Genomic DNA, 27,997 nt, shown 5'->3' on the forward strand with positions numbered 1-27,997 from the left:
CAATGATTGAGCACACCTGCACCTGGTAGAAGTTCAGCCACAAAATGATGAGGTGGTGCGATTTGGTCACTCCCAGGGGATGACCCAGTCACCTATGTGGCTTTCCAGCATTCCCTCTATCTGCAATTGCTGGTTGATTAATATGAGAAAGACGTGAGTCAAAGATTATCCCAGGGTAAAACGTTCAATTCAACTAAGCCACAAGCAGTTCATTATGTCTTTAAAAAATAAAACTTAAACTTTTCTGAATTTTAAACACATTTCCTCATTATTTAATGGATTTAATGGGTTAATAAAGAAGCACAAAATGACTATATCTCATACTCTTCATGTCATTTTTAGTATTTCTATAATTATATATTAATACATTTGGTTAACTTTGTAGTCCTTTGTATTTTATTTTATGCATTTAAAAACTTGATTTCACTATCTAATATATGACACAAATGAGCTTATCTATGAAGCAGAAACAGACTCACAGACATAGAGCAGGCTGGCGGTTGCCAAGAGGGAAGGGGAGCTGGGGAGGGATGGATTGGGAGTTTGGGATTAGTAGATATAAACTATTATATATAGGATGGATAAACAACAAGGTCCTCCTGTATAGCACAGGGAACTATAGTCAATATCCTGTGATACACCCATAATGGAAAAGAATATAAAAAAGAATGTATGCATATGCATAACTGAATCACCTTGCTGTACAGCAGAAACTAACGCAACATTGTAAATCAACTATATGTCAATAAGAAAAAAATTTTTAAATAAAAAAAATTAAAAAAATCCCGACCATGCTACTATGCCCTGGGAAGCTAAAGTGAAAACAAAAACAAACAAAAAACAAAAAACTTGATTCCACTAAATGCCATGTGGTATCCTGGATTGGATTCAGGAACAGAAAAACGGTTAGTGGAAAACTGATGAAATCTGAGTAAAATCTGGAGTTTAGTTCATAGTAATGTAGCATTGTTAATTTCTTAGTTTGATACCTATACCATGGCTATGTAAGATGTTAACAGTAGGGGAATCTGGGAAGGGCATACATGAATTCTTTTACTACCTTTGCAACCCTTCTGTAAATCTAAAATTATTTCAAAATAAAAAGTTTAGAAAATACTCTCACATTTCCAAAAAAAAAAAAAAAAAACAGTCCATAGCCTCATGAGACTGCTGTAGGAGTCCACAATGCAGAAAAAATTAAGAATCTGTGCAAGGTAAGAGAGGTTTTCTTAGAGCCAGGGCTATATTGATGGGAATTTGGGCTAAGCTAGAGAGGGTGGACACTGGTTCAAGTCCAGCAGGATCTCAGAGGAAAGAAAAGGACCAGACTGCATTCAGGGAACTTCTGGGACCTTAACCAGGCATCCTAGATTCCCTTCAATCAAAGCAGAGCCTCATTTCCAGCCAGTCTCCAGAATACTTCTCAAATTTCAGCTGTGATGAGTACCGGGTCCCTCTCACTTCCATGTCTCTGATTCTCTGATTTCTTTTCTGGATCAAATCATATTTTTCCAAGATTCAGTTCACTCACTACCCTAGGAAGCTGTCCTTGATCTCCTACTATCACATCCCTGCCTGCATCCAAGCTGGGATGCATGACTTCCTCGGGGATTCCACAGAGCCCAGGGCTTCCACCCATGTGGCACTTTCATGCCCTAGTGTGTTCATCTCTTCCTTTGTCATCCCCCTCACTAGGCTGTGGGCTCCTCCATGGCAGAACTGTATCCTTCTCATCTCTGTATTCCAGGAACAAAGTCCCTGAGATGAAGTAGGTACCCATTTGTTGAAGGAGTGGGACAGGCAAAGACTCCGTGTGGAGAAATTAAGAAACGATGTCTTTAAGGGCAGTAACAGTCATGTAAAGTCTTCCTGAGACCTTGAACTCTTGTGCTACTCAAGTCCAGGCCTGGGAGCTCCTGAACTCCTTCAGAGGACCCCAACAATATTAGGGGCCATGTTATAACCTTAGCAGGACCCCGGAGCCCCAGAATCAGCATTCAGATCCAGATGTGTTTCCTGAACTAAGAATCTCCTGGCCTCACAACTCCTGGAGCTTAGGAAGTAGGATGGGGTTTTTCTCTCCTTGCCCGACCCAGAGGAATGAGGGGGAAACCCTTGTTCCAGAAATAAGCTCCACATACCTCTATCTCCAGCCCAGCTGTCCCCCACACCCACGTCAGCCCCGCAAGGTTTCCATGCCTGGCTGGTCTCTGTGCCCATTGACTCCAAAAAATGTCCCCTCTGTAACGTCTGAGACCCTCCTGAAAGGGAGAAGCTTCGTGCAAAGAAAACAGGCTTTGCAGTCCATAGAACACGGGTTTAAAATCTGGCTCCATCCCTTGGCAACTCTGTGAAAGAGAAAGCTGCTTGCTCTCTCTATGTCTCAGCTTCTGAATCTAGGGTAGGAGTGGACATAAGACCGTGTGACCATACATGAGCTACTCCACGTGAAGGGTTTGGCATGACCACAGAGAGCGGCTGTAACAAATATAAAAGGCATCCTTTGCTAGTAAGAAGAACAAAGTCTAACAAGGAAGACAGACAAATTAAAAAAACAAAACAATCAATGTGCAGTAAACTGTGTGGTCTACTAGAAATAGATGGAAAGACGTCCCAGGAGCCATGGTAACCCAGAGTTAGTGATGTCTGACCTGTAATTTCAGAGATGGACCAGGAAGGTGTCAGTGGTGGTGGTGGAGGGGGAAGGTACATATTGACAATCCTAGAGATGAGACAAAAGCAAGGCCTTTCTAGGGAATTACAGATAGTTCAACAGGGTCAAGAGAGGGCCTGAGCAGTGGGTGCTGCCTGAAACATGAAGCCAGAATGTTCAGCTCAGCCTCCCCTAATCCCCTGGCATTTGCTAGGGCCTCAGATGGGGCTCTTGCCTCAAAGCCCGGATGACACTGCAGTTCTACCTCGGGTTGAATTTGCCAGAGACTCTTGTGCAATTTCTATTCTGAATTTTATAGCAGATCATCGTCAGAGGGGTCTTCTTCCTCTGTGTCTGTCAGATGCTGTTCCCCATCTTTTATTTTGCAAGGTGTTTTTTGGTAGAACCCATTTCCACCCATGTGGCACTCTCATGCCCTAGTGTGTTCATCTCTCCCCTTGTCATCCCCCTCACTAGGTCGTGGGATCCTCTAGGGCAGAACTGTAACCTACTCATCTCTGTATCCCAGGAACAGACAGTGTCCCTGAGATGAAGTAGGTACCCGTTTGTTGAAGGAGTGGGACAGGCAAGATATAATTGTTAGCAAAGAAGATGGTTGTAAGCAAACAAGGTGGGAAGACTGCCCTTGATCTGACTTTCTGTCGCCTTGTGAAATAGCCAAATGCCTTCCTTATATTACAGTCGAAGATAAATGGACATGTGCAGATCCCAGGGTAGTTCCCAGATTCCACACAACGTCTATCTACTGGAACTCTAGTGAAACTTCAACCCTGGATGCCATTTCTCTAATATCGTGGACTGGGGGAACTTTGAAATTCCTGTTCCTAGCATACACTGACTGCTTTCAGAGGTTTCCCACTCTTTCAGGAATGGCACTTCCTGGGATATGATGTGTCACTTCCTTTCCTACTTACCACAGGGTTCTTTTCTGGGAGTTTGCTGTCAATAAAGCAGAAGTAGCAGGCAGCCCATGAGGAAACAAGAGCCGGAACACTTCATATATCAGGCGGGCCATGGGCAGTTTTCTAGGTGGCACAATCCCTGGTCACTGAATCAAGAGAAAGATACAGGAGGCAGCTGGGTACCATCTTTCCATGAGCCTTCAGGTGGCCTTGGCATCAGGCCGCATAGCCCAGGACTTCCACGGGAATCCTGGTGGGGCTCCCTTGACCCAGCTCCACCGACTTGGCGATTAGTAGAGTTCCACTCAGATTCAGACACGGGTGTCTCTGTCAGCCCTAGGTGTAGGGGGAGTGAATCTCTATTTTTGATGTACCTTCACAGGTATAGTGGGGACCGTGGAGAAGCTGTGATGAAGGTTGCTGGGCAGACATTGTTATAGATCTAAAGCCACCAGTGGTCTGTTACTAACAAATCCAAGGACATTTTCTGGCCCCCTCTTCTTGGATTCTCTGTGTTTCAGACACTGTTGCCTGTTTCCTCCCCATCTGTTCCCACCTCTACTCCAGTTCTGCCTCTGCATACTGTTGCAGAAACATCTGCAATTCTCTGGACCCGTGACTCCCACTCTTCTAAGACTTTCCACACTTCCTTCTTTTTGGCCATTCCTCTGCCCCTTGCCTATCTAGAAGACTCTCTCATTGTTAAATACCCTTGACTGAGGTTGAGTTTCCTCGCCTCTCCCACACATGAGCCAAAACAGAACTACGTTGACTCATGGACGCAGAGGTATATTTCTTGCACACGTGAGTTTTCAGTAGAAGATAATTGCCTCTCTACACCCCTCACGGTCTAGACTGGGACACTTAACAGAGGGGTCCATGTCTTATTCACCTTTATCTCTCTAGCGTCTCTTAAGGAATTACATTTATATAAGTGCTCAATGAATGTGTACTGAATAACAGTTTTAAATTAAAAAATTATTCTCAATTATCTTAGCATATTAAACTGACATTCTTGATTGGCCATCTGACTTCTCCATCAGATGAGGAAGTCCTCAAAGGCAAACACTATGTTTTTGCCTCTGGATTCCATTCCCGATGTTTAACTCAAGGCTGGGAGCATAGAAGACAGACACTCAGAGGTGATGGCTGATCAAAGGAATGGATGAAGAAATACATGAAACAGTATGCTGGTAGGAAAGAGAAAAAAGGAAACCTGCCCTTTCTGAAACTTCCTAGCTGATTTCCTCATCCATAAAATAAAGATAATAATATCTATTGCACGGAAATGCTTTGACAATGAAGTTAAAGGCGACAGCATTTGCGAAAAGACTTTGCAATTCAAAGCATGCAGGAGACATCTTAAAAATGTGAAAAACAAACAATCAAAAATCTTACTCATTGATTACCTACAGATATGCCATTTGAAATATTCATTTTTTCCCCCAGATCCAAAACAAGAATAATAGTCCCTGACTCTGTGGAATGAGATCTGCTTGGAATTCCTTATAGGTGCATAGATTACAATTGCAATTTTGGTTAAAAAAGAAATAAAACAGAAGAAATTCCCTAGAGAATAATGTTATTTTTTTTTAAAAAAGAAACCCAAAGTCAACCCCTAAAATGTTTATTTAAAAAATTGAAAATTTTGAGCCCTATCGCAAATACATTACCGTTAGATTACCTGACATTATGATTCATAAAATATCACCAGGCTGCTCAAGTACATATTATAAATCGTCTTCCAGACACCTGGTTGGACAGTGTCTCTGACAGCTGTTCCCACAGCCAGGAGTGTCGTCAGAGTTGGTGGGCACCTCACCTCGGGGGCTATGACTCATGCAGACCCGCTGGGAAATTCAGTCATTAGAAGCAGTGCAGTAAGGCTACAAAATGGCAGAGCAAGGGGTCCCCTTGGAGGCTTTCTCCATGCTTGCCAGCAGGGGTGAAGTGCATTCTATGGCATTTGAGGTCACATGGCCTCCCAACCTGCATGCTTCCTTTTCTCCACTGTAGCCTCCAGGGGAGGGGGGGATGGATTACTTTGCTCAGAAGGCAGAATCAGCAGATGTTACTGATATGGGACTGGAATTCTGTACTGTGGCTACCACACAAGGCTTTTTTTCTTTTTCTTTTTATTTAAAGCCAAAGCAGCATCAGTAAAGGTTTTAGCAATAAGCCTGCAGTTGCCATTTTAATAGATTCAGCATTGGGTCATGTGCAAGATCTGCTATTTAAGATGTGCATTTACAGGCCACCATTGAAAATAGCTGCCTTTAAAATTCCTTGGGCTTCAGACTTCCTACATGGGGCAAGACTCTGTCACCAGAGTTGTAGCTTTTATCAGCATCTGTCTTCCCTGGTCTGTTGGAGACCCTGACCTCCTATTGCAGACATCTCTACTAGGGCATGGGATATGACATTTGCCCCCTTTTTGTCTCTGATAGCAAATGAGAGAGCAAGAACACTGGGCATTGGCAAATGAGAGTGAAACAATCTAAAAAGAAATAGAATTTAAACCTCTTCTCTGTGAACACTCTGCCCCTAAGAGTATGCTCAAATCACATGACCTTGCCTTTGACCCATCAGTTTTACTCTCCAGGGGCTGCTCATGCGGAGTCTTGAGCTCCCCCTAGAGGCTAGGGCACGTTAGGATCAGGAACCACAGCTCCACCTGAGAGGAGGACATAGACTTACTCTTGTGGACAAAGATTTAGCACCTGAGGAGAGCCCTGGACATCCTATGTCCATCAGGTCAGAGTCTTTCCCTGACCCTCACCTTCTTTTCTGAGTCCAACACAAATGATACCTCCATTCCCTTGCCTGGCATCTCCGGCTGATAACTGTTAGGCTGGGTGGGGACCAGGATGCTGGGCCCTGACCCCAGAACTTCCAGCTGCCGGGTGCTGCTCTGAATGGTCCATTCACCCAGAAGCAAGATGTCCATGATCACACAGCACCTTCTGTCCTTACGCCCCACCCACCGGAGCACCCCTACCACACACACACACACACACACACACACACACAGAGATGGCCGTGCCAGCCAGGGATAGGTTGAAATCAACCCCAAATCATTATCTAAAAAACCTTGACTTCTCTCCAAGGGCCCCTTACAGCCCAGACGATGCTCCCAGGCTCCAGTCCTGCAGAATCCGAACTCATCTTCCCTTTCCATTAGCCTTGGGGGCTGAGGTATCCACTTGCCTAGGCTGTTAAGACTATAAAGCAAAAGACACTCATTCAACAGTCTCCCCCAACCCCTACCATGAGCCAGGCCCTGTCCCCAGCACCCATTCTGAAGAAACACAGTTCCAGAAGTGGATGGGTTCACTGTCTGCTCCAGCAGACACAGAGGTGGGTCCTTCCTGAGAGGGGAGTTAAGCGCTCCCTCTGTTATAGGCGCTATGTCAGCACACCCACAGGACTGGGTTTCCCACGAGGTCTATTAAGCAGATGGGCAAGGCAGAGACGTAAAAAAATGGAGAAAATATTTTTTTAAAGAATATGGATATCTCCAAAAAGGAACTTTGAATTATCATAACAGGAAAAATCAGAATTTTGGGGGACTTTCTCTCACAGCTTTTATGGCTCTGGTGTTTTAATTTGAATTATGTATGAGACCAAGGTGTCAACATGGCTCTTCATGCTAAGGTCTCTGAAGGTCAAGTCCATCTCTTCCTTGGGGGTTCAGGAAAAGCTCCCCAACCATCACTTTCTGGAGCCATTTAGACAAAGAAGGGAGATCCTCTTCTGCTTTATACCATGTTTCACTGCTGTCTTGTTTAACAGAAAAATAAGCCTGTTGGGGACGGGTTTGCATGTCTCTGGGTGCAGTTAAGGACAATGGGTAATATATTGTCTCAACAAATATGTAACCACATTTCACAGTACCCTGGGGAGGGGCCGTTTGCTGCTGCCAGCGGCTGGCTCTATATCTTCGAGAGAAAAATATTCCAAGCACTGCAGACATGATACATTAGCAGAAAAGGATGGTACTGTATGGGCCATCTGAATGGGAGCTGTAGGAAGAGAAGCTTGGGATAGCGGGGTGAGGGGCGGCACATAAGCTTCATATAATTACTGCCCCTGAATCCAATCTTGAGATCTGCATTACACCCTGAGATTCTAACGGGGACCACGCCCCTGAGATGGATAAACTGTTAAAATGCTCACTTTCTCTGGCCTGCTCTCTTGCCACTAGCTGTGCCCTTGAGATGGGTTTGAGATAGGCTAGGACCTGGGACCCTTTGCTGGGATCTGGGACCTTTTGCTGCAGTGCTGCAGCGCTTGCACATGGACACACCTCTCCACGAGCAACAAAATACAAAGAAATTGTAAGGGACTAAAAGTAAGTGCATGCATGCGCAGTTGGGGCAAATTCTGGACAAAAGATACAAAGAGACCAAAAAAAAAAAAAACAAAACCCTACTGCCACTTCTGAAGAGCCCGGAACAAAAACTGGGTGTTGGGAGCAAAAGCAGGGTACTGTGCATGCCACCTGCACAAAACACCATGTAAGGGGTCGCAGAACACCTAAGCCACCCCCTGGCCCGACCCCTGGACACACCCCTACCCTCACCCCGTATAAAAAACAAGCTTGCCCCTCCTCAGGGAGCGAGCAAGCAAGGGAACCTGTTGTTTGTTCCCGCTCCCCGCTGCTGCAGCAGGGGTCCCAGTAAAGTCTTGCCTGAATTTCTTGTCTGGCCTCTAGTCAATTTCTACTGATTGGGGAAGGCCAAGAACCCTGGTCATTAACAGGTTTAAAAGAGTCCCTTTATCCCTAACTCCCCTACACAGTACTTTGTACCATGCAGAACCTTCAGATGGGTTGTTTCCATTTGTAGAACTTTCCTCTCTCTGCACTCCCCTTCCCTCCATTGTCTGTAGTAGTTCACCCTGTAGGCCTCCCTATTAGATAGCAAGCTTCAGAGGGCGGACACCACATCTCACCCCTTTCTGGTCACCCATCTCCCACCAAGGGTTGGGCTGAGCACGTGGTGAAGAATGGGTGCTTACTTAAAGCTTGTTGAATTGAATTGAGAGGCATAAATCACAATTCAGATTCCTGAAGATTCAGTTCCTGAGTTTAAATACATCAGAACAATTTTCTTCACCTTAACACAAGTTAGCAACTTCCCCAGCTTGAATCTGCCGTAGTGAACTCCTCCAGCAGAAGTGAAGCAAGATTATAAACTGTGCCCGAGTCTGGGAGCTTTTTAAGGAAATGGGAAGTGACACATTTGTTGGCAATACTCATGAATGGGAGCCCAGGTCTGGTCTGAGTAGACAAACAGAGATTCCTCCAGGCTGTTACAACTTTCAACTGGGTCAACCTGTGGTAAATATCCACATCCTCTTAGCTCAGTAAAATCACCATCCGTTTCCCTATGTATCAATACAATGCAAAAGCCCAGATTTCAGAAGGTGAAAGCCAGGCATCTGAAAGACCAATGGCTATCTGCTCAGAAGTCCTCGGCTTGGTAACACCATGGAGTTGCAGAGCAGTTACAAGTATCACCGGCTGAGTTCCTCTTAAGTGCCAGCATGCAGACCACACAAGTAACTTAGGACAAGGTCCCTGAGCTCCAGGGGTTCAACGTCTATCTGGAGACAGAAATGAGTAATGTTATGTAGTCATTACTGCATAGAGTTAGCAACAGGGACAAGCATGGCGAAGTGGCACTAGACCTGACCAGGGTTGGAATGTCAACCACAAAGACTTCCCAGCCCCCTGAGCTGCATGTTGAGAGACAGAAAAGGATTACATGGATGAAGGAACAGTCAAGGGATGAATGAAGAACACTGAGGCCTCCTGCAGGAGGGAATTATATGTAGTACAGAACAGCTGAAGTATGTATGAGGAGGGGAGAGGCTGGAGAGGTTTGCCTGTGATGGGACAGGGTAGGGGGACCGTGCTAAGGAGCATGAGAAGATGTTTCAGCCCAGAAGCAGCAGAGAGTCACGGAGGGGTCTTGGGTGTAACTGGGGACTTGCTCTGTGTTATAGAAAGATCACAGGTCTGGAAAATAGATTTGAGAAAGGTAAGTCTGGAGGCAGGAACACCACTTAGGAAGCCACCAGGTGAGAGGCAAAGGAGAAAGAATCGAAACCTATTAATCAGATTAAATTAGTGAAGCCAGTGATTAAACAATCACACAGAGAGGAGAGGAAAGCAGAAGTAAAGGATGCTAGTTCCAGGTCTCTGGTAACTGGGAGGAGGACAATTCCATGGGAATGGCTGAAGGAAAGCACTGAAGAACAAGGAGGCTGGTTTCCAACGTGTCTACTTTGAGGTTCCTGCAAAACATTATACGGGAGAAATCTACACAGTTAGAGGTATGGAGCAAATCACAGGAGAAGAAGGCTGGGCTGGAATTAAAGTTCTTCACAAAATATTATTGCCTGTGCCTTACAATGGGAGACTGAGTAAATGAGTTTGGGAATACTGTATTCTGTATCCTAGACTATACCCCCATCTTGGAGACTCTCAAGGCACTGTAGCATATTAAGTTTCCAAGATATCCTGCAACAAAGACATCTTCTTTATTTCATGTTGCCCAAGCTTATTTGTCTGTGGAACACCTTTTCCAATGAGGAAATGTCAACCAGATGTTGACATTGAGGGCCACAGTTGGGGACGGCCAGTCATAGGTGATGGGTAAAGCCACAAGAGTGCAGATTGGTCCGTGTGTGTGTGTGTGTCTGTGTGTCTGTGTGTCTGTGTGTTGGTGAGGGGAGAGTTAAGGACAGAATCCCAGCAATATCACGTGGCACTGTCTCCTGTGTGTGTCTGTCCAAGTTTCCCCTTTTCATAAGGACACCCAAATCATACTGGGTTAAGAAGGTGATTGTTAGCAAAGAAGGTGGTCGTTTGTCTTTAAAAGCTTCCTCAAGATAATTAGAAAGAAATGTTTGGAAATGAATTGCCATCAAGTACCTACTATGGGTCAGGCACTGTGCATTTGCATAAAGTATCTCATGCCTAGTGCCCAGAAATTCCATCCATCGTTAACTTCAACGTTCCTGGAAGAGAGCTTTGGTTCCAGAAAAAGCGCCAGATTGGTCTATGGATCAGTGATTCTCTCAATTTACACCTAATGAGACTCATATAACTAATTCTGCCACTCTGTTGCTCAGAAAATTGCACTGGTTCCCCCTTTAAAGTTACAAAATAAAGTCCAAGTTCCTAATCTGATTCTCAAGGCCTCCACGATCTGTGTAACATTATTTCCTGCTATTTTCCTTTGCATACCCCACACTAGAATACGCCCCTGCATTGCATCTTCCCCCTCGCTGTCGGGTCTCACACTCTTCCCTCCGCCAAGCACACCTGCCACACTGCCATCACTGCTGTCACCCTGACTGCTTCAAGATCCACTACATATGCCAACTCCTTCAGGGACTTTTCCCTGACCCTTTACAACCGGAAGTAACATCTCTCCTCTCACCTGCACACATTTATCTGCATCCCCTATGACATGATCATGATCAACCTGTCTATCACTAGTTCTGCACAAGAGTCACCTTTCCTCCAGTTGTGGGGCATATAAGGGCTAGTTCAGCATTTGATGCCTGCTCCCCAAAGCACCTTGCAGTGTCTGGCACACAGTAAGATCTCAGTGGGTATTTGCCAAGTGGATAAAAAAAATTAAAGACACTGTTCTTGATTGATAGGAAAAGATCAAAAAATAATATTGAGAGGCCTGGCCTAGGGAATCTTTCACGATAAGCAAGCCCAGATCATGGAGAGGCCCTGTAAACTTACCTGCAGCAATGTAAAGACAGTGCTGGAAGGACAGAGTGTAAAGGAGGGTTAAAGTTAGGCTCTTTGGTCACAAGCAACAGAAACCAACTCTAGCTGGTATAAACAAAAGAGGGAATTTATTGGAAGGATACCTGCATACTCATAGAATTGCCTGGAAGACTGACCACATAGGACAAAAACCACTTGACTTTTGGGGGCCACCAGTCTGGAATTCATAAAGTCCTAACTATTTTTGTGTCCCTCCATTCAAGAAACAAAGTTCCAGGACAGAGTACAAATAGCCTCAACATAGGTCACATGCTCAGCCCTTGGCTGTATCAGGGGTATGAGACAAAATATCCAGCATAATTAATATTATGAGTATTCTGAGTATATTCTCAGAGCCGTATATTGTGTTGGCTGCCATCAAGACAGTACTACAGCCGAGTGCTATTTCAGGGGGATTTGGACATTCTGAGTGCTTTGCATCTTCTAAACTCACCCAGCTATCCCTACTGCACTTGTCAGGACCTCGTTCTTTTCTCTCTTTTTTTATTTTTAAACTTTTAAAATTGTATTTTATTTATTTATTTTTGGCTGCATTGGGTCTTTGTTACCGTGCGCGAGCTCTCTCTAGTTGCGGTGAGCAGGGGCTACTCTTTGTTGCGGTGCGTGGGCTTCTCATTGCGGTGGCTTCTCTTGTTGTGGAGCATGGGCTCTAGGTGCACGGGCTCAGTAGTTGTGGTTTGCAGGCTCTAGAGGGCAGGCTCAGTAGGTCTGGCGCACAGGCTTAGTTGCTCCGTGGCATGTGGGATCCTCCCGGACCAGGGCTCGAACCCATGTCCCCTGCATCGGCAGGCGAATTCTTAACAACTGCGCCACCAGGGAAGCCCAGGACCTCATTCTTTTCTGATTAACGCTTCAACTTACAAATGATCCCTGGTGAGGCTGTATATTCAACTGACCTTGTCATTAAAAAATCCATGGGATCCAACTCTGAGTTTGATCTTCAGTTATTTCAGTTCTAAAATTACAAGAATTAAGAGATCATTTTGGAACTTTCACAAAACATCCCTGAGTTTCATTGTATTCCTTGATGTTAGAATCTAGGAATTTGAACTGTTGGTTATCATGCTTGAAGTTATTGAATGCTATTGGAGACACCTACCTTTGCCTACCATATCAGACAGTGTTCCTGGTCAAAAACAATAGAAACTACCTGCAGCATACTTAATACACCTATAAAGAAGATATTAAGGCACTCACAGAATTAAATGGAAGGCTGGACAACCAGACTTTGAGGCAGGATGAAAACCATATCAGGAACAACTCAACCTTCAGGAATGGGCTACTGGAATCTACTTCCCATCATTGTGCTCGAGATCCAACAGCCCAGGAAAAGGAACATGGTGGGCAGAGTGTAGCTGAGGGCCATCTATTGGCTGAACCAAAGCAGTGAGAGGACCTCCCAGAAGATGTAACCTGCAGGGCTCCTCCTGGGTGGGCTGTTGGAGACAGTAAATTTGGCTTCCTTTTTCCAGGGTTGGTCTGAAATATGGGGTCGTCACAGCCCCAGGGTAGCCCTTATCAACTGTTGGTGGGAGTTGGTGGATGAATAGCCCACCTCCCTCACCCCTTGGGAGACAGTTCTGAGATGTGTCCTTTGCCATCCCCCAGAGGTCCCTAGTAGGACTGAGCCCAAGATGCCCATGGTGGTGACCTGCTCAGGGCCACACTTCCCTTCCCTGTCTCACTTCCCTAACCTCCTACCACCGTTTCTGAGATCACCTCCCAAATAAGCTAACTGTACCCCATCCTTGTCTCAGTTAGGGTTAGGGTTAGGATTCTGGAAGAACCCAATCTAAGACACCCATACTGCTTCTCATCCAGCTTACCCCAACCCCATGGGTCTCCACTCTCAAGTGAGAACTAAATAGGGAAATTTTATAAAGGTGAGCTTCTCAAAAATCAGAAGAGACCGCAAATTATGTGATTCCATTCATATGAAATGTCCCCAGTAGGCAAGTCCATACAGACAAAAGTAAATTAGGGGTTTCCAGGGAATAGGGAGTTACTGCTTAAGGAGTTCAGAGTTTCTGTTTCTGTGATGAAAAAGTTCTGGAAGTAGTGATGATGATTGTACACACTGCGAATGTAATTAAAGCTATGGAATTGTACACTTTAAAACGGTTAAAATGGTAAATCTTATGTTATATGTATTTTACCACAATAAAAAAATAGTAAGAAAATCAGGTTGTAGATTTTTACATTTCAAGTATAAGAGAGACTATACATTTACTGTTGTCTTTTTTTTTTTTGCCTAAGACAACACCCATAATAACCCTCGCAATTCCTGCCATCCGCCGTCTGGGTTCCCCTTTTGGGTTCCCCTGTCCTCGGGCTCACTTTGCTGCAGTGGTGATCACATACAATGTTTGCTGGGCTTGTGGACACCCACGGTGAACCTCAGGACTTAAGCTGGTCTGCCTGCACCGTTCTCAGGGCCGGTCACACGCAGCTGGGTCCGCAGAAGCCTGTGGTCCACAAACAGATGGGAGTTTCCTCTTAATTTACCCCCTGTGAACTCCTTCCACACCACTTAGCAGTCTCCTCTCACATCCAGACCCTGAGGGTCAATTTGGAGGTTGATGACACCCATATGCACGATGCTTGAACTGAACGTGGGTGCAGCTGTTGGGGGCTACTAGGACCAGATGTTCGGCTGATGATCTTCTGGGGCTCAAGAGGAACTCGTCTGAAGCGGTGTTCATAGGAGACTGCCTGCTGAGAAACTACTGCTCTGTCTTAGAAAACCGTTGTCTTTCAGTGAGCCTTAAATAGCCTGAGTTTCAAGGACTTAAGGAGAGAGAGAAAGGTGAAGGTTTGGAAAAGCAGAGGTCACCCACCGGTAGGTGTGTGCCTTGCAGCTACGTTTTGTTCGGCCCTCCCTGCATTTTTAAAACTCAGTTGCCATGATTTACAAATTGCTCACCCACTCGCCACCTCCTACATCTCACGCCTGGCTTGCTTTCTCTTTTTCACTTCACCTGCCTGACCAGAGCATGCGTTCATGTTTGTCCTTCCCAGTTTTACGACTCTGAGGCATGACGGTGATATCGACCAGGGGGCTCGGCCTTCCCCAAGCAATAGAAATTGACTAGAGGCCAGACAAGAAATTCAGGCAAGGCTTTATTGCAGCCCCTCTAAAGCAGCGGGGAGCGAGAGCAAACAACAGGTTTCCTTGCTTGCCCGCTCCCTGAAGGGGGGTAAGCCTGTTCCTTATATGGGGTGAGGGTAGGGGTGGCTTAGGTGGTCTGCCCGCCCCTTAGGTGGTGTTGTGTGCAGGGGGCATGCACAATACCCTGCTTTTGCTCCCAACACCCAGTTTTTGCTTTGGGCTCTTCAGAAGTGGCAGTTGGGTTTTTTTTTTTTTTGGTCTCTGTATCTTTTGCCCAGAATTTGCCCCAACTGCGCATGCACGCAGTTATTTTTAGCCCCTTATAGTTTCTTTGTATTTTGCTGCTGGAGGAGAGGTGTGTCCAGGCGCCAGCACTGCATCGAAGAGTCCCAGGTCCCAGGCGGTCTCAACAGGATTCAATGACTCCTCCTGAGCTGCTGTTCCTGGGTGAACGCTGAAGAGTGGCTCATAGGCAGAATAATCATGTCTTGTCTTTGTTTCTCTAAAATGGAGGAAATCTGTTTTCAGCTTCCCCTCAAAGAACACGATGTTTCTTTTTACTGAAAGGAGTTTTGAAGCTCTCACCCGAACATGCAAAGAATGCGGCCACATCAGAGATCCTATAGGCCCACGGGGCAGTCAGATAGGGGATCCTGAGTTCTGAGATCTCAGCCACGACTGTCACCAGCCACCTGTTTAAGGAAGCAGAACCTTCATACGTCTCAACTGATACAACCTCGTCCGTCGAGATGGTTCTTTGAGTAAAGGGCATGCCGCAGACCCTCATACCCCAGTTCCTTGTCCTTCTGGGGGTTCAGAGGCCACATTTCCCAGCCTCCTTTACACTTTGGCGGGGCTTGTGGCTGAGTTCTAGCCAGCTGGGCTGAAGCAAGGTGTTTCCCACGCACAAAGCTCCATCCTCTCTCCCTTTCCACCGGTGGCATGGAGAGGGGCTTGGATGTAGAGCAGAGCCACGAAACGGAAGAAGGACCCTGGGTTCCTGAGTCGCCGCCACCTCCCACCGAAATGACTGCTCTTCCTTCCCTCTTCCCCTGCTGTCCTTCCTCATTCCACACTCCGAATCTCAGTGTTCTCCAGGATGGAATTTTCAGTCCTTTCCTCTCCTCATGATGTATGCTCTCCTTATGTGACCTCAGCTACCACCTATGGGCCAGTGCCAAATACCAAACACCAGTCCACATCCTTTCTGACCAGACATCTGCATCCCAGGGGAAGGGACATGGAGAATTCACAGGCACATGCATTAAAAAGTAAGAACATCCTAGATAGTGATAACGGTTTTGAAGAACATTCTAGATAGTGATAAGGGCTTTGAAGAAAATGAAAACAGGGTAATGAGACAAAAAGGGCCTGAGAGAAGGGACTTGCTGGTTTCCATGACGTAGTTGGCCGAGTGAATCCTGTGAATGATGAGGATTAGTGACAGCTCCAGTCAAAGCGTGCAAGCTGGACCAAGCTCAGTGAGTCAAGGAGACCAAAGGGGGGCCAGAGTGGCCAGAGCCCTGTGAGAAGATGGAAAGGAGCAGAAAGAAAGACCAGAGAAGAAGGCAGGGGCAGATGGTGCAGAACATTTCCAGGCTTGCTAGACACTTGCACTTTTAAAAGTGCATTAAAAAGCCATTGGAGGATTTTGAGCTTGCGGTTGTTATCATCTGATTTACATTTTTAAAAGATTACTCTTGCTGCTCTGTGAAGGACAGAGTGTCAGTACCACGGACCAGTAAGCAAGCACTGCAGTAGTCAGGGGCAGGGTTCCAGGGCCTGGGACTAGGGTGGTAACCAAGGAGGTGAAGAGAAGTGGGATCTGAGAGCAAGGCCAGGTCTTGCTGCAGGATTGATGGAAGGGATGAAGAAGACAGAATCAAGATTACAGATTTCGTCATTTAGGCAGATGGAGTGGAACCATTCAATAAAGTGGGGCAGTCTGCGGGAGCAACAGGTTTGGGAATATAATGAATTTAGTTACGGTGGGTAGTGATAAAGACAGTGGTCATGGTAGTGGTAGTAGAAGCAGACGAAAATCAGAATAGTGTACAGGACAACCTCATTGTTCCTATGGAGTCTTTAGGGAGATAAGTTATTTTAAAAGCAGTTTTCAATTTAGAATATGTATATGGAATTATTGAGGAAACTTTTTCATTTCATTGTTAATAGAAAGTCAGTATAACTGAATCTAACATCCTAGTTTAAGAGATGGAAGTTACCTTGTATATAGAACAAGGTCATTAAGACTTTCTTTTCAAATGAGGCTATGTGTGTGTGTGTGTTTGCTGAACTATTTTTTAAAATTATGTAAGTTTTGGATATACAGTATCACAATTCAACATCTGTATACACTATAAAGTGATCACTACCACAAGTCTAGTTACCACTCATCACCATATAGTTGAGCCCTTTCACCCATTTTGCCCACCCTCCAACACTCTTTCCCTCTGGTAATCACTAATCTGATCTCTGTATCTGAATTTGTTTTTGTTTTATTTTGTTTGTTCACTTGTTTTGTATTTTTAGATTCTACATATGAGTGCAATCATATGGCATTTGTCTTTCTCTATCCGACTTATTTCACTTAGTGTAATACCCTCAAGGTCTATCGGTGTTGTCACAAATGGCAGAATTTCATTCTTTTCTACGGCTGAGTAGTATTCCATTGTGTATATGTACCACATCTTCTTTGTCCATTCAACTGTCAATGGGCCCTAAGGTTGTTTCCATATCTTGGCTTTTGTAAACAATGCTACAAAGAACATACAAGTGCATACATCTTTTCAAATTAGTATTTTTGTGTTCTTTGAATAAATACCCATAAGTGGAACAGTTGGGTCATATTGTACTTCTATTCTTAATTTTTTGAGGAATCTCCATACTGTTTCCCATAGTAGCTGCTATGGGACCAATATATAGTCCCACCAACAGTGTACCCAACAGTGTAACAGGGTTCCCTTTTCTCCACATCCTCTCCAACCTATGTTATTTCTTGTCTTTTCAATAACAGCCATTCTAAGAGGTGTGAAGTGATATCTCATTGTGAGATATCTCATCTCGATAAATGCCAAAAAAGCATTTGACAAAATTCAACATCTATTTATGTTAAAAAAAAAACTCTCAACAAAGTGCGTGTAGAGGAAACGTACCTCGATATAATAAAGGCCATATATGACAAACCCATAGCTGACATTATACTCAATAGTGAAAAGCTGAAAGCTTTTCCTGTAAGATCAAGAACAAGACAAGGATGCCTACTCTCACCACTTGTATTCAACATAATATTGAAAGTCCAACCACAGGAATTAGGCAAGAAAATGCATTCAAATCAGAGAGGAATAAGTAAAACTGTCACTATTTGCAGATGACATGACACTAGACATAGAAAACCCTAAAGACTCCACCAAAAAATACAAACAAACAAAAAAAACATTAGAACTAATAGATGAATGCAGTAAAGTTGCAGGATACAAAGTCAATATACAGAAATCTGTTGCATTTCTATACACTAGTAGTGAACTATCAGAAAGAGAAATTAAGAAAACAATCCCATTTACAATTTCAACAGAGAATAAAATATCTAGGAATAAATTTAATCAAGGAGGTGAAAGATCTGTACACTGAAAACTGTGAGACACTAATGAAAAAAATTGAAGAAGACACAAATAAATGGAAAGATATTCCATGCTCATGCATTGGAAGAATTAGTCTTGTTAAAATGTCTATACCCAAATTCAAAGCAATCCTTATCAAAATTCAATGGCATATTTCACAGAACTATAACAAATAATTCTAAAATTCGTATGGTACCACAAAAAATTTCGAATAGCCAGAACAATTTTTGAGGAAAAAGAACAAAGCTGGAGGTATCATTTTTCCTGACTTCAAACCATACTACAAAGCTATAATAATCAAAATAGTGTGGTACTGGCATGAAAACAAACACACAGACCAATGGAACAGAATGAGAGCCTAGAAATAAACTCACACATATATATGGACAATTAATTTATGACAAAGAAGCAAAGAACATACAATGGAGAAAGTATAGTCTTTTCAGTAAATGGTTCTGGGAAATGGGACAGCCACCAAAACTGCAAAAAAAATGAAACTAAACCACTCTCCTACACCATACACAAAAATTAACTCAAGTGGATTAAAAACTTGAATGTAAGATATGAAACCATAAAATTCCTGGAAGAAAACATAGGTGGCAACCTCGTTGACATTGGTCTTAGCGACATATTTGTGGATCTGACTCCAAAGGCAAGGGAAACAAAAGCAAAGATAAACAAATTGGGATACATCAAGTTAAAAAGCTGCTCCACAGCTAAGGAAACCATCATCAAATGAAAAGGCAACTTACTGAATGGGAGAAGGTATTTGCAAGCCATATATCTAATAAAAGGTTAACGCTCAAAATATAAAAGAACTCATACAACTCAACAACATAAAACCAAACAATCCAATTTTAAAGAAGGGCAGAGGATCTGAATAGACATTTTTCCAAAGAAGACATACAGATGGCCAGCAGGCACATGAAAAGATGTTCAGCATCACAAATTATTAGGGAAATGCAAATCAAAACCACAATGAGATTAAGATTTTTATCATTATCATATTAGCTTCCTCCCAAATGATTATTTTTTAAATTCCTCCATGAACTCTGAGTAGTTACTATATGAACTCACTGTCCAATAGCGGAGCTGTGAGCCACATGCAGCTGCTAAGCACATAAAACGTGGCTCATCTGAATTGAGATTTGCTCTAAATGGAAAATACATATTAGATTTGAAGACTTAGAGAACCAAAGAACGGAAAATATCTCATTAATACATTACATATTGATTACATTTAAAATGATCATATTTGGGGCATATTGACTTAAGTAAAATAAAATATTCAAACTAATTGCAACTATTTATCTTTACTTTTTAAATGTGGTTACTAGTAAATTTAAATGTAAGTAAATATAAGTTCACAGTCTTATATGGGCATGATTTGTGGTGCCCCCAAACAATTACAATAGTAAGATCAAAGGTCATTGATCACAGATCACCATAGCAAATATAATAATAATGAAAAGGTTTGAAATATTGCAATAATTACCAAAATGTAACACAGGGACATGAGCTGAGCAAATGCTGTTGAAGAAATATTGCCAATATATTTGCCTAACGCAGGGTTGCCACAAACCTTCAATTTGCAAAAAGTGCAATATCTGAATTGCAATTAAAGCAAAGCGCAATAAAACGACGTATGCCTGCAATTTTTAATAGGCATCATTTTGGGTTTGAGTTTAGCTACACGTAACAGAAACCTACTAACAGTGAATTGACCAAATAAGGGTTTATTTTTCTCAGGCAACAACTAGACCACAGTTGCTAGCAGTTCAAGGAGGGCAGGGATGAAGCCTCTCTGAGTCTCTTGGACTTTGATTCATGGTCACCAGAAGGTGGCTGCAGCTCCAGCTATCACATCCAATATAAACACAGGAGACAAGCAACAAGATGTCACCTGTGTTTGGTCCCCATTAAAAAAGTTTTCCCAGAAGTCCCACCCAATGGCTTCTTTTTTACATCCCATTGGCTTGGAACTATGTCATATGGAGACTAAGAAATGTAGGTTCTTAGCTAGGCAGACAGACATCCCTGCCACAACAATGGTTGGAAATATCCATTATCCTGCCAAATCTGTCCCCCTGGGAAATAGTCATTGGCTGATTGTCACTATTATCCCATCCACCTTCCCTTATTTTATGTACAAGGCTGACTAGATCAAAGAAAAAGAATCAGGATCATATCAGTTCTACAAGGTTCCAACCACTGTTGTGTTAACATTGCTCAAACTTATCAGGTAGATTTCCATTAAGTCATATCCTTCTCATTCTTTCAAAGTAAAATTACGATACAGTTTTAGGGATACACTATATGCATATGTTTTGCAAATTCAGTGGAGGAGAAATGCTTAATCTAATGCAAAGAGAAAGTCAGGTCTCTTTCACTCAAAATTATCTGTCCAGCTCCAAGAGCACGTCTCTGTTAGGCACTCAGGATTTCAAATGGAAAAAGGACCCCTGTTCTCAGAGAATTTGTAGGCTACTGGGAGGACGGGGTAGGAAACAGAGATGTCACATGCACACATATTTGTCATAATAATTAGTATGCTTATTGCAACAAATTTTAAACTTCTATCATTGCGTTGCTTTCAGGGAACAGGAAGAGCTTGCCATACACATAATTACATGTCACTGATTAAAAATATAAAATATAGTGCACCATGCTTGGTGTGCCCCGGGTATTGCATGCGCTATTGACTGTACATGCATTGCCTCATTTGCTCCACTGAATAGCCACCTTCAAGGTAGAAATGGTTATTATGCCCATTTCAACACATGAGCAGACTAGACTGTTTGGCCCTCTCTACTGCTCTTCACAGTCTTTATCATGATCACGACTAAATACGTAACTGTGGGATCACCTGTTCACTACTGATGCTTCCGGATGGAGGGTCAGCTCCCTGAAGGCAGGAACCACATCTGTCTCATCCTCCACTGCATCGCCAGGGCCTGGCTCAGCGCTGGGCACAGAGTGGACACTCCCGTTTTTCTGTCCAGTGAATTCATTAATAATTAGATCCAGGGTAGCAAATCTATCGGATGGATAGAGTCTGCTTGCAGAGCTGGGTTAAGAAGACCTGACTGATCTAGAAAAGTACTGTGATTTATCAGTGAAGTTCATGTGGGGAATGAGAGTGGGGAAGGGTGGCACCTGTGTTATGAAGTTGCCAGCTCCAAATTAGATTTCATGAATTCGATTCTAAAGCCCTTGTATTATGCTGCTTTTATATTAGTCATAGTAGCCAACCAGTACTAAACATCTAGTAAGCAAACAATTGCTTTAATTAATTGATTTGGTGCCTGGCTAACAATCAGGCACCAAAAACTAGTTTTATTCAGTAAAGATCATCTTCAAAATGTGCTCATCCAAAAAAAAAAAAAACAAGACAAAAAAACCTTGTTAATGCCCCATTACCTGGGACACCAATCTGGAGTTCACAGATAGAACTCAGGATCCCCAAAGTCTCTAAGGAGATTCATCAAATTCTGCATCAGCCTGGCCAGCGATGTTTGCCAACTTTTCATATATTTCTTCATCTTCACACTGGAAACAAGGCTATTTCTCAGCCGGAGATATTGAGAAGCATAAATAATCAACAAGCATTTGTAAAGCAGTTGACACGAGCTAAAGGGCTTGCTGACTGAGAACAAATGAGAGGATTCATAAATCCCGTTTCCATCATCCCATCCATCTCGACCTCTCCCTGTCCATTTACTTACCATCATTTAGTTTTAATCAGAAAATAAGTTACCTCAGCACAGAGGAGTTTTTAAAGATCACATAGAAAATATGACAGAAGGAGATCAGGTATAGGCTATGAAAAATGCATTGACTGCCAGCAAACAAGGGATCCAAATTACTCAAGCCCAAGCTATTTTCACTTATCCTTGGCTCCCGCTGCCTGCTACCTGTATTCAATCAAGGCATTTGAGAGCAAACTATGATATATTTTCCCTTCAAGGCCTTGTATGTGGTTGCAGTTAGCCCCTTGAGCCAGAGAAAAACGAAAAGACAAAGAAGTAAAGAAAAGAAAAAGAAAATCAATAATGAAATGAAAAAACAGAACACATAAGCTTGAGTGTATGGGTGTCCACATGTAACCAACACCAGCATGTCTTGTCTTTTTCTTTTTTTTATTAATTTTAAAAGTATTTATTAAGCAAAAGGTGGGATAATACATTTGTACATATGGGAACCTAACAACTTAGTAATGAAATTAAGAATACAATTCTATTCAAAATAGCATCCACAAGGAAAAAATACTTATGAATAAATTTAACAAAAGAAATGTAAGACTTGTACACAAAAAATTTTAAAGCTTTGCTAAAGAAAATGTAAATAAATGGAGAGATAGTCCATGTTTATGGAAAGAAAGACTCAATATTGCCAAGGTGATTATTCTCCCCAAATTGATCTATAGATTCAATGGATTCAATGCAATTCTTTTTTTTCCTTGTTGGTTATTTATTTTAAATATAGCAGAGTCTGGGATTGACATGTACGTATGTCTTTTCAAACATTTGTTACTGTCTACTTGACCTGCTATGGACACTCCAGAGAATGGTTGATTCGTTAATACATCTAGGTAGGTGTCAGGTGTTGAGCAGGCATTCAATAAATCATTGTTACACATGGAATTTACTTCAAATGAAGCAGCAGTAAAACTAAATCTTGGGCTTCCCTGGTGGCGCAGTGGTTAAGAATCTGCCTGCCAATGCAGGGGACACGGGTTCGAGCCCTGGTCTGGGAAGATCCCACATGCCGCGGAGCAACTGGGCCCGTGAGCCACAATTGCTGAGCCTGCGCGTCTTGAGCCTGTGCTCCACAACAAGAGAGGCCGCGATAGTGAGAGGCCCGCACACCGCGATGAAGAGTGGCCCCCGCTTGCCACAACTAGAGAAAGCCCTGGCACAGAAACAAAGACCCAACACAGCCGTAAAAAAAAACAAAAAACAAAAAACTAAATCTTTACCTGGCACTGATACATTTCAAAATAATTATGATACTGTACTAATCCTTAGCATTTCTCTTAGTTAAAAAAAAAAAGTCTTCTGCCTTGCCAATCCCCTGCCCCACAAACCTGTCATAAAGCTTATTAATTCCCAAGCAGGTGCTGAAAAGGTCCAAAAAAGCAAGGAAAGGTAACTTTGAACGCCATGAGAAAGAGTTCCGACTTTATTCTATAGCCCCTGAGGAATCAGCAAAATGTTTTAAACGTGAAAGTAAAATGGTGAGGTTTGTGATCAATAAAAATTATACTCATGATGATATGGAGGAGGAACTACAGGAGAGAAGCTGGATGCAGGAACACTAGTTAGAAAGGAGGCTGGTGGCAGTAGTTGAGGTATCCTGGCGGAGGTATGTTGGCAAAGCAGAGGTGACGGTGGGGGATGGAGCTGAGGGACCAGCAGAGTTGATGAGCACTGAATATGCAGACAATGAAGATGGAAATTAAAGGCAGGAAAAAGAGACTTCCCTGGCGGTCCAGTGGCTAAGACTCCACGCTCCCAATGCAGGCAGTGCCAGTTCCATCTCTGGTGGGGGAACTAAGATCCCACATGCTGTGCAGCACAGCCAAAAGAAAAAAAAAGAAGGCAGGGAAGAAAGAGTAGTTATACAGCAGGAAGAGTCAGTAGGCCAGGCAAACACTGGCACGGTGAGGGAACCAATAGACAAATTCATTTTTGTCTAATAACAACACAAATTGAAACTCTGTGGTGTCCCCATAGTATAAAATTTAACTTCATCTTTGAATCAAGAGCACATCTTAAAAGTTATCACGTGCCAGAGAAAGCCCGAACACACAGGTAGGAGAAGCAAATTGCAATTGGACGTCCAAGTTGATGCACTGGCCCTGCATAGACCTGATGGAGGTGTTTAGGGGCTGGCAACTTAGCTAACCTGGGCCAAATGACAGGAACCCTCAAATGAGCACTTAGGTCCATGAGAGACTGTGTCAAAGGGGTGAGAAAACCTGCTATCAGTGAAATGTTTTCTAAAGCAAATTGTATGGCATATCCTGAAGGTGATTTAAAAAGCAGTAAAAAGGTGAAACTAATACTTATTTCATCTTAAAATTTTAATCAATTTATTTCCATATAGGACATTATGATTCTAATTTAATTTTCTCCTAAAATAGTGAACCATGTATATTAATATTTTTCAATTTTTATCCTACCAATTACAAATGCTATCTTTATCATGTGTGATAGTCTGTTTAGGGGGTGGGTTAACTCAGACTCAATGACTAACAAGGGGAGAAGGGACCAACAAGCTTTGCTTGTCCAGTGCAAATGGAATCATTCCAGAAAGCAGCCAGCGTGGTGCCTGCAACATCTTGGTTTTACATTAAAAAGGGGTACCTATCTCTTTGGGGGAAGCGTCAAAGCTTCCCCCACTGTCTGAAACAAAGACAGTGAAATCTGTTTCACTCCACTGTCTGAAACAAAGTTGCTGGCTCAGAGGGGCCCTCACTTCACAGAGGTTCCCCTAAGAGCCTGGGCCTTGTTCATTGATTGTTCAGCTGAGCTGAAACCCAGGCAGCTGTGGAGAACTGAAAACTGTGTGGTCATTCTGATCAAGGGGCAGACCTCAAGGCTGTGCTCGTAGCTCTGGCTGTTGCCATGGCTCACCTGTTTGGAAACAAGGCTTTCCTAGGCACTTAGAAACCTATAACCTGGCAGAGCAAAGACACCACACACACAAACACACACACTATATATATATACCAAACTGGTCTCCCTGTGCTATGCGGCTGCTTCCCACTAGCTAGCTATTTTACGTTTGGTAGTGTGTATGTGTCAATGCCACTCTCTCACTTCGTCCCAGCTTACCTTTCCCCCTCCCCATGTCCTCAAGTCCATTCTCTATGTCTGCGTCTTTATTCCTGTCCTGCCCCTAGGTTTTTCAGAGCCTTTTTTTTTTTTTTTAGATTCGATATATATGCATTAGCATACGGTATTTTTCTCTTTCTGACTTGCTTCACTCTGTATGACAGACTCTAGGTTCATCCATCTCACTATAAATAACTCAATTTCATTTCTTTTTATGGCTGAGTAATATTCCATTGTATGCATGTGCCACATCTTCTTTATCCATTCATCTGTTGATAGACACTTAGGTTGCTTCCATGTCCTGGCTATTGTAAGTAGAGCTGCAAAGAACTCTGTGGTACATGACTCTTTTTGAATTATGGTTTTCTCAGGGTATATGCCCAGTAGTGGGATTGCTGGGTCGTATGGTAGTTCTATTTTTAGTTTTTAAGGAACCTCCATACTGTTCTCCATAGTGGCTGTATCAATTTACATTCCCACCTGGGAATTTAGTATTTTTTAAATACATATAACAAGCCTTAATTTTCCAAACATCCAGAAGTTTGAAAACTTCTTCAGGAGAAAATACAACCATATTGGAAAAAAAAAAAAAGCAACTACAAACAAGTGTTCTGGTTTCCTCTCACTCACCTAATATGTATGTCAGTGACAGCAGTTTGTATACCAGTAACACAGTAGGCTGAACACTGAGGTTCAAATGTTCTTCCACTTAAAAGAGCTAATAAATTATGGAAACTGCTCTCTGTATACCTCTCCTTTCCATATCCTAACATATGTATAACTGAAACCACTGATTTAAAAATCATTACATAGCGCTGAACTCTGCCTCCATCAGTTTAAATGAATGCAACTTCCCTTTAGCATTATATTCCAAAAAATACATAAGCCCCAATAATTTGGAGTACTAAACTAGATAACCCGCCTAAAGACACTTTTGACAGAGGTAATGCATTACATATAAAGAGGTTTCCAGAACTTGCTGTCAGAACCTAAGCATACACGGACAACACTGACATCGGCCACTGCGCACACCGTTTTACTCTGCAGGCAGTCCTTTGCCATTGGTCAGCTTTACTAGCTCGAGTCCAGCAGGAAAGCGCACGGTGCACCAGATTCACCAGCTCTTAAGTTGCTACTGTGTTCTCTTCTTTACTGAAATGTTTTACTGAGCGAGGCTTTACCCACGACAGGCCAGCAATGTGAAAACTTTTATTGTGCTGTTCTTCAGGCTTTTTCTGAGTCAGCATCTTCTCTCTGGCTTCATCGGGTACAGAAGGATTCCACAGAGAAAAGCTAATTGCATAGGGGTCTTCTACTTTAGGTTCGTCAAACAAAGGAGCAGTGCACACCTTAACACTGTCAACTGAATATCTTTTTCGTACAGTACTGCAGCCTCTGGATTTAGGGGGCTTGCTGTATCAATCTTGTAGAAAACTCTCCTTGCTTACATCAATACTTGCCAAATATTATTATGGATCCGCCTCCATTTTGCAAATGCTTTCTTCACATTCAGTTCAGCTGAGGTGGAATCAACTAGCAAGTGAAGGACGGGAATATCAAACACCAAACGTGGACAGTCACCATCTGGGTACTTATCGGGGATGTAAACTGTAAACTTAAAGACACCATCTTGATAAAGTCCATGCTATATGAATATTACTCCAAACCACAGTAATGCCGATCAATAAGATGGCTGCACATAGACACCTGGTAGCTTCTGCTTCACAAGCAAGGTAAATTCTGCAAGAAGGGAGTATTCCAGGTAGAAAGGTCTAAGAAGCATGTGTGCCATTTGTTGACTCTGTTGCTGGGCAGGAGATGAAAGCTTAGTTATGGGCAAAGCATTTTGGGGACTAGAAGGCAGCTGTTTCTTCGGAGCAGTGCGTGGAGGACTGGTTTTCACATCCCCTGTTAATGTCTTCTCTTCACCATCAGATCGTTTGCGTACAGAGCTTGTAGACATGATCCAGAGAAGGTTCATAACGTGTACTCCAAACAAAGAAATTCAATGGTCTGTGTCATCAAACTCTTCCATCCTCAGAATTCACTTTACCTCGGTGTTTTCAATGCAGTGCTCCAGGCTGCCAAGAACCATCGCGGCCCTACAGCATCTCAGGCCTCAGTGCCAGCCCGGCCCCAGCCTACTCCCTGCCAAGCCCAGCCCAAGAGAACTGACACCTTTTTTTTTTTTCCAATTAGTTCCTGACCAGGAATCGAACCCGCGCCCCCTGCAGTGGAAACTCGGAGTCTTAACTACTGGACCGCCAGGGAAGTCCCGACCTCACTAAGTTTTGATAGTTTTCTAGTTGCTTATACTGGGTTTCCTAGGTAGACGAAAATAATAGTAATAATTTTACCTCTTACTTTCCAATATGTCTATCTCTTATTTATTCCAATTTATTGTTTTGGCTAGAATTTCTAGAAATTTATTAAATATATAATAACAGCGGGCCTCCTTATTCCTGATTATCACAGAATTAGTCTATTACTATTATATATAAAGTTGGTTCTATGTTTGAAATAGATTTTTTCTTACGTTAATAAAGCATCCTTTTGCTTTTTAAATGATTGAAATCTCTTTAATGGAGACGGTACAAACTGGGAAGCTCTGTGGCGAGTTGGAAAGCACACCCCCATCCAGAGGTGTAATCAGTTCCAGCCAATGGCTGCCATAGGGGCCTGAGGTGGCCAGACTTGCTCTTTTTCCAAGAGAACGCCCAAACATGGATTTTTAAAAGTAAAAATCTATTGATTTTTAAAGGATGACATTATTCCACTTTTTAAAACACTATTTGGGCCACTTCTGTGAGCCAGATGCAGCCCTCAGACCACCAGTTTACCAACTCTGATGTTTGGGATTGGAAGACTCTGAAGAATTCTAAGCTGGGGGACATCAGGTTTTAGAGAGAATAATATAAATGTAATTTTGGACATGTTAAGCTAGAAATAAACCAATGAAATCTTCCAGTCAGCAGTTGGAAACATGTGCCTAGAAAATCCCTTTACATTGTTCTAAAAAGACCAAAAGGTTCTATGA

General features: G+C 43.0%; 1 protein-coding gene and 1 pseudogene across 3 annotated transcripts in view; both read right to left on the minus strand.

Moving 5' to 3' along the window:
• The window catches only part of MTHFS (methenyltetrahydrofolate synthetase), a 297,235-nt gene that overhangs the window by 24,625 nt on the left and 244,613 nt on the right, over positions 1-27,997 (minus strand). The gene's annotated exons all lie outside the window — the stretch shown is intronic.
• Positions 26,085-26,986, minus strand: LOC132360297 (AKT-interacting protein-like; annotated as a pseudogene).

The sequence above is a fragment of the Balaenoptera ricei genome, chromosome 2 (assembly GCF_028023285.1).
Source record: "Balaenoptera ricei isolate mBalRic1 chromosome 2, mBalRic1.hap2, whole genome shotgun sequence".
In the NCBI taxonomy this organism is placed as follows: domain Eukaryota; kingdom Metazoa; phylum Chordata; class Mammalia; order Artiodactyla; family Balaenopteridae; genus Balaenoptera; species Balaenoptera ricei.